Raw genomic sequence first — 7,366 nt, 5'->3', positions numbered from 1 at the left:
TCACACTATACATATTATATACAGGAGTGTGCTCTTACGCAGAAGCTGCTCAAACATGAGGAGGACAGATTAAACATAACACTCCGGCAATAGACTTAGACACCATCACAAATTGGTTGATCCAAACGACGTGTCTGTGTCTAAACTAACTAATGACATTTTTACCATGTCTTAGATCGTGGTTTAACATATATGTCGTCTGTCTGCTAAGTTCCACCTATTCCCGAATATGACGGTTATACCGAGAGTGAATTTGCATTACTACCTAAGACGTCTCTCAGTATTGTATACATCAAACATTCATGTATTTATTTATTTGTCTGTTTGTGTTATGTTTTGGTTGAATAATGTCTTATCTCGTATCGTTTGTTGTACAAATAATGCCTTTCAATACCTTCATTGACATGTTTCAGAATATGAATGTTATACTGAATCTGAATTTGTATTGCTGTGCGGCGTATCTTGGTGTTTTGTACATCCAACATTCATGTTTTTTTTTTTACATTTTTGTTATGGTTTCTTTTAACTAATCTGTTACGGCTTATCGTTTGTAGTCCGTCTAATTATAAAATAGCCTGTTAGTTACCAATCTCCGGCGCAAAGTTAATATCCGTTCCATACATGCTCCGCAATACTGCACTTAATATGACAACTAAAACACAAAACAATTAATATACTTTTACTTTTTTATAACAATTTCTTGTTATCATTCAATCTGAATCAGACAAGTATACGATTTGTTTATCATGTATAGATCAACTTGCGTTGCATTTGAAGACAGTGAGGTTAATGACTTTAGCATGCGTACAATAACAAAGCTCTGTTTTTTATAGGGGAAAATACCAAAGAAACGTATCACCAACTTGAATTCATTCAAAAGCAAGACATAAACTGGAAATCCAAGGATGACCTACTAATGGCTGTTTTTATAGTTGCACCCTTCAATTTGCCTATTGTGAAATAGATAGACGAAAAAAGGAACATCATGATAATTTTATAAACAAATTTGAATAAAATAAAACACGATGTCAACTTACAAATGAGAATGTGTAGATCCTATATAGCTATATTGCCTGTGTAATCACTACTTCTAATGATTTTTACAAGGTTGCAGAGTTTGTCCAAAAGGAATTGAGACATTCGCATGCACTGATGATCCATGTAGGGAAAGAAGTTGTGAAGGTGCAACTTGCAGGTAGGCATAAATGTTTTGATGTATTTTGACCAATAAACTTTGAATAGAAATGGTTTGTTTTCCTTCAAAAACAAACAAAACGTCTTGTATTTGCGTAGATGATACATGCAGATCAAAAATCGAAATATCTGAATATGGCTTTTTAAACAATAACTGAAAGTTTCAACACCTCCAAATATGCGCCTGTTCGAATATCAGTGGTCATTTGTGGGTTTGAATAAATTCACAAGTACGGAACAATGAAGCTTCGCTTAAACACATGCCATATATCATCTACTGAATAATCTGCAAAGACGTCTGGTTTCATTTACGTGAAATACAGATAAACTATTTGCTCAATTTCTTTTATAACCTATTATGAAGAAAAGATAAAAGATACTAAAGGGACAGGTCAATTAATAAGTCAAAAATTAACTTACAATGCCATGACAAAATTGTTAAGACCAAGACCCGGGGTCGATCTTAGGTGTTACGGAATGGAATGCAGATCCTGCTCTACATGTAGCTTATGTAATAATTACCATCCGGATGATCAGTTTAAATCGACAGATCACATTTTGGGGAAAGTGGTCGGTGTGATTGTGACTGATTATTGTAACCCGTTACAGCAGAGGATTTGACTCGTTTTCATACAAGTTTAACATATGTATTACGGTTGTTATATATACATGATAATAATGTAAACAATGAAAACAACCCTTTATATATTGCACGCGTCCAATGCATTTCACTAGTTCATCTGCACTTGGAGCGTTTAAAGCTGAACTTTTGAAGTCAAAAATGTATGAGAACCGACGAATTTAAATATCTCTATCACCAAAAATGGTCTTGTAAGACATGCTATTATAGCAAAATTCAAATTAAGTTTACTCTGTCTAAATGTGACGAAACCTTACTTTTTTATAGTTTCTAAACTTATAAAAAAAGCTATTTTTAGAAAAGTTTGTTATAAAGCATGTTAGTACCATAGAACTTACTTTTCAGCTGTTGAACTTTAAGTTTATCATTAACAGTATCAACCCTGTGCTATAAAATATGTAAACAAACACTTTATAATATTTCGCAGAAATTTTCTGGATTAACCTTCATCCTGAACGTTCAAAGCCAAACTTTTAACACCGTCATTTTTAGGTTAACTTTATATGTTTTTTTCCAAGAAAAGTATTCTTGAGAAGTAAATATAACAACTAGTCATTGTTAACGTAACATTCACTTATGTATTGTCTTATTTGCAACTTGGACAAATAGAGATAACTCTGGACGTTTTACATAATACCGTATAGCGGTATTTTCGCGAGGTGTAAATTTTCGCTTTATTTCGCGGATAGAACAAACTAGCCAAATTAAATTCTGCTTAATTATAAGTGTAAATGCAAAGGTATTGATAAAAGTTTTTATTCCGCCTAAAACATAACTGCGAAAATATTTTGTATACCTTATGCAATGAAAATCGCGAAATTTCACACCCGCGAAAATAACCCGCTATATGGTATGATACTATAACGTATAATTTTACTATTTTATTCTCATTATCTTTTTGACAGTTCAAACTATTGTGGTGGTTGTAATCGGCTATGGTATCAAAATGGTAATGATGTAACAAAACACTGCGGTATGTATGAAAAAAGATTTCTTATTGTATCAAATACAAAGATATGGCGGTGAAACATGTTGAAAACAATCAAGCATGCAGGATCATTATTGAACAGGATAATCATGCAGATTAGATTGATAAAAATAGTTATCAAAGGTACCAGGATTATAATTTAGTACGCGTGTCGTCTACATAAGACTAATCAGTAACGCTCCTGCAAAATATTTGTAAAGCCAACAAGTACAAAGTTTAGGAGCACTGAGGATCCAAAATTCCAAAAGGTTATAAAAAAGTAATTATGCAGAGTAAATTGGTCAAAAAGGAACCATGCAGAATAAATTGGAAACCAGTAACCAGGCAGATTAAATTGGCAATAACGTAATCATGCAGATTAATCTGTTAAACAAGTCCTAATGCAGAATTATTCTTAAATTCGGCAATTCTTACAGGATTGTGTGTATCATTAAATCTTAAGTATAGATTGTTAAATAAATAAATGAAAATAATTATGATCTCTGTTCACCTTAAGCGATATGTTTCAGCGGTCTTAGTTATTTTGATACCAGAATATTCGTGTAGTCTGTAAACTCCCGATCGTTCATTGCTTCTTATTGTTTATTTGGACTGAGTGTGGATTTGCAAAAGGGGTTACAAAAATGTATGTATCAAAGCAGCAGAGGTGTACCCTGTCGACAAACATGGTTCCTCTCTGTTATCGTTTATGCGATTCCGATTGTATGAATGATCGTTAACGTATGTTTTAACTGGCTGATTTGACACTTGGCACAACTATTTTGGTCCTAGAAACTGTTCAACTTTGTACTCTTGTTTTGGCTTTCAAAGTTTTGTATCTTAGCGTCAATAATAAGTCTTGTGTGGACACAACGTAGTGCTGGCGTATTAACTTTTAAACCTGGTGCCTTTTGTTAGCTATTATTGGAGTGTTTCTTTGTAAATTGTGTTCTCCTATTTATTTGTATTGTAGTCCTGTAATGTTGTGTTGTCATTTTAATGTGTGGCCATAGAAGAGGGAGTTTTGACATGCCACAAAACCAGGTTCACCCACCATTTTTTTCTTTAAAAAATGTCTTGTACCAAGTCAGGAATATGGCCTTTGTTATATTATAGTTCGTTTCGGTGTGTGTTACATTTTAGTGTTGTGTTTCTTTTGTATCGTTTGTTTGATTTTATATTTTAGTGTGAATTCATATTATTATAAGACGTGTCACGGTACTTTTGTATCCCAAATTCATGCATTTAGTTTTGATGTTATATTTGTTATTCTCATCGGATTTTGTCTTATGCTTAGTTTGTGTCTGTGTGTTTTACATTTTAATGTTGAGTCGTCATTCTCTTATATTTAATGCGTTTCCCTCGGTTTTTGTTTGTGACCCGGATTTGTTTTTTTTTTCTATCAATTTATGAGTTTTGAACTATTAGTTTTTATACTACTGTTGCCTTTATTGGACATTAATAATTGGCACGTCGTTGCTTCTAATAGAAATACTTTACTGAATCCGGAGCGCGGCTGAAGTTGGAACATCACTGCAATGCAAGACCTGTAGAATATGTTTAACCGTCTCGGTATACATTATAAAGTGACTGTTAAAAACGATAAATATACCATCCAAAATCAGTAACTCAGTTTTCATTTTTCAATATAAAATATCTGCATTTTGTAGTCCTTATTTATTGTTCTAGAATTCAAGTGTCCAACAAACTGTTTACCTGGAGTTACAGTTGTTAATTGTTTTGTGGATCCTTGTTCACCCGGAGGCACACCGATATCTTGTCCCGGTTTTCCTAGCGCAAAATGTTGGTAAGTCATCTGGATCTCATTAAGATATCAATATAAATATATAATGGTTATAGAATATCGCAACGACATTGAAATATATTTTTCAAAGAAGAAAAACGAATATTATTTGGCGCATTACATAACTTATTTTTCATCTAGAAGACTATAAAAAACATTCTGACCGGAAAAAAAAAGTTTCAAGACAAAATTGTCAACCCAATCATAGAGATAGTGATGGGTCATTGTTAACACCCTGTTCAATCGAAATTGTTTATGTGTAGTTTAAATCTGTATTGTCTCCTTATGATTGCAAAGAGTTGGCTTTCTCTGATATTCAAGAAATAAAAATGTATCCCGTGCGTTGGCGAATGTAAAAAAATAACAAATATATGTCTAGAATGAATTATTTTGACTCTAAAGTCAAATATGGTAGTTTTATAATCTTAAGAGAAAATTAATAAGTCATGGTCTATTTCACCCAATCCGTAAGTTAAAGTTAAAATCTATTAAATCTATATGCAACATGAAGTATTTTGATTCTATAACTCTTTTCATAAAATATCAAACGAAGATTGATGTGCTGTGTGTGTGGCTTTTCTAGTTCACCCCGTAAGATGAAGCTTAGAATGTCTAATAAATGAAATGTTGCATGCATTATTTCATAAAAAAAATATTAGAAAAAAATGCGTTGAAAGCTTATAATTAATATTACAAATCAAGCGTTTGCAAGTTTTAAATAAAACAACTTGTATCTCAAAACCGAATTAACAGAATTTGGAGCGTACTAGTAACAGAATTAACTTCTTTTTAATACAATCATATAGTTTTATTCGTATTATATCACTATTTTATCTTACGGGTAATACAAACTTAAAATGACGCATTGCATTAGAACATGAATATAAGTTTAATCTGTAGTTTGTTTTCATTTTCAATTTGTACAAAGTTAAATAAAAAATGTTTAAACTTTAAATAAAAGATGTGGATTTATATAGGAGATAACTTTACAACAATAAGTATAAACATTTGTAAGTCTGCGCCAAAGACAGATTAGTCGATAATTTTATTACGCTGTTAGTATCAAAGCGAAATTTACAAGAAATAAGAATCATCTACCTTTTATTCAAAGACTCGTCTTGTAGAATTAATATACAATCTAGAAAACAATTGTCTGCTTCTTTACAATAAAATCAATTAACACAAATCGCAAATCGAATTCTCGATCTGCACATTTTTGTCCTGAACGTTTTAATAGCCTGCCATTTTTAAAAATTCTATTTCGAAGGTTTATAAAATAATCTTATTAGTTTATTATTTAAAACAACGCCATGTACGGCTTTTCATTGAATCAAATATATTTTCAACATCAATTGATTTTTTTTGTCTATGTGAATAAATGTTCTCTGAATACTTTTGAATCAGAGGAAATAAACGGTCATTAACAATACCACTTCCAAGCAATGATTAACACTGGTTAAGTGTAGGAATTTTGAAAGGCATTCCATCAACGCTTTTGAAATATGATAGCATTAAAAAGCAATGTGGGTTATTTATCAACGATATTGCAATCATCTAGCACTGTTATTTGTTATTTTTTATTTAAACACGATTTTTTTAAACTTCATTTTACATGTTTTATTATCCTCGTAAAACAAGGTTATGACCTAAAATGGCCTAAAATATCAACTTTATCATAAAACACCATAAAGTTCACAAATTGGTTCGTAAATGGTTCTATTTCAGAAGTCTTAATGCTCAATAAAACAGTTCTTTTCATAAAAGTACATAATACTCTCCAAATTAGGCCCATTTTGGACATTTAGACAAATTTTGATGATTTTGGACGATTTTCAAACCTAAAAGCTTTAGGAAAAATATGGCCGCCACCGACGATCCAAAATGTTTTATAACCAAAAGATTCCAAATGTGATATACAATTTATCAATATAAAATCTTTTTGGATCGTTGATGGCGGTCAAGGTTAATTATGCAAAAACAATTAAAATTTTGGGCAAAATTGACCAAAAATTGACCTACAATACAAATACTGTATATTTAAGGAGTCATAGCTTCAAAAATTTTAAAGGAAGGTGCCAAAAAAGAAAATATTTTAGTCTTAATAGTATTATCACAAGTATTTCTATTTGAAATTTGTAATGGTTGTTGGTCCGATTTAATAAACATTAAAAGTTTACTGTCCTCATACTTTATAGACATTAAATTTCAAATCAATAATAATACAATTCACAAATATATATATTTTTTTTAATTGTAGTTCAATATATTGTGGAGGCTGTCATGCAGTTTGGTATTCAAACGGAGAGCCAGTCACGTGTCAGAAGAAGACGACGAGGGGATAACATTATTAATTATAACATACTAGTACAATACATTCATTTAAGTTGGGATCAAATAAATTTGATGAATGAAACACTGATTTTCTGATTTTGATTCCCAATACTTGAATCCCTCCATGGTGCTTAATGAACATTTACTAAATCACTAAATATGAATATTCTAAAGTTCTAAAATGGCGTATATGTCGATCAAATTCAATTTCGATTATTATTGGTTGGAGAATCCCACAAGTGCTCAGTGTTAGTAATTTGAATTCACCAAACTATCTTCGCTAAAGAAGAGGAGACTTCTGTTGGGCAATCATGTATTCTGCTATGAAGATATTTGTAGACACTTCTTTATTTTCGATTTAATGGTTGTATATAGCTCTAGACTATACAAGATGATTCCTTAAAATTGTAATATTAGAAATTAACCTGAA

General features: G+C 31.3%; 1 long non-coding RNA gene across 1 annotated transcript; it reads left to right on the top strand.

Moving 5' to 3' along the window:
- Nucleotides 1-1,072: 1,072 nt before the first annotated feature.
- Nucleotides 1,073-6,971, top strand: LOC143058957 (uncharacterized). Its single transcript, XR_012973306.1, has 4 exons — nucleotides 1,073-1,195; nucleotides 2,740-2,807; nucleotides 4,491-4,608; nucleotides 6,863-6,971. It is a non-coding gene; the product is annotated as an uncharacterized LOC143058957 (long non-coding RNA).
- Nucleotides 6,972-7,366: the final 395 nt, after the last annotated feature.

Source organism: Mytilus galloprovincialis, chromosome 14 (assembly GCF_965363235.1).
Source record: "Mytilus galloprovincialis chromosome 14, xbMytGall1.hap1.1, whole genome shotgun sequence".
Taxonomy (NCBI): Eukaryota; Metazoa; Mollusca; class Bivalvia; order Mytilida; family Mytilidae; genus Mytilus; species Mytilus galloprovincialis.
This window is presented reverse-complemented; position numbering and strand designations above follow the sequence as displayed.